Raw genomic sequence first — 481 nt, forward strand, 5'->3', positions numbered from 1 at the left:
GTTTAGTATATTTATATTAAAGTAATGAGAGTTGTTTTTCTGCAAGGTTGGTTTACCGAGACTTGTCTTCAATGAAATTTCTTCTCTGGAGGAGGCTCTACGCTCCTGTTAAGCTGTATGGCTGGAGCATGGAAGAGTGAATTTCTGTTCTTCAAGTCTGTTAATGGCTTAGAATATAACTCGGAGCTTCACCTATCTTGGTCTCCGCTAATCACTTTATAGGCGAGCTCCCTTCATCTTTCCTCTGGTCTCCATGACCCTGTCAGGCATCGGGGGGGGGGGGGGGGGGCTGACATGTCCACAAAACAGGACACCTGTCAGCCCTGTGGAGCAACGCCTACACCAAATCCTTGCGAAGCGGCGTTTGAGAAGGCCGCAGGAGCGTTCAGCACCACAGTCAGACGGATTCGCGCTACAGCAGCAGCAGCGCACGGGTGCGCGGCAGCCGCCGTCAGGAAGCGGGCCCGCAGTCGGGGGCGGA

This window comes from Rhea americana, unplaced genomic scaffold (genome assembly GCF_003343005.1).
Source record: "Rhea americana isolate MKP2758 unplaced genomic scaffold, rheAme1 scaffold_129, whole genome shotgun sequence".
Lineage (NCBI taxonomy): Eukaryota > Metazoa > Chordata > Aves > Rheiformes > Rheidae > Rhea > Rhea americana.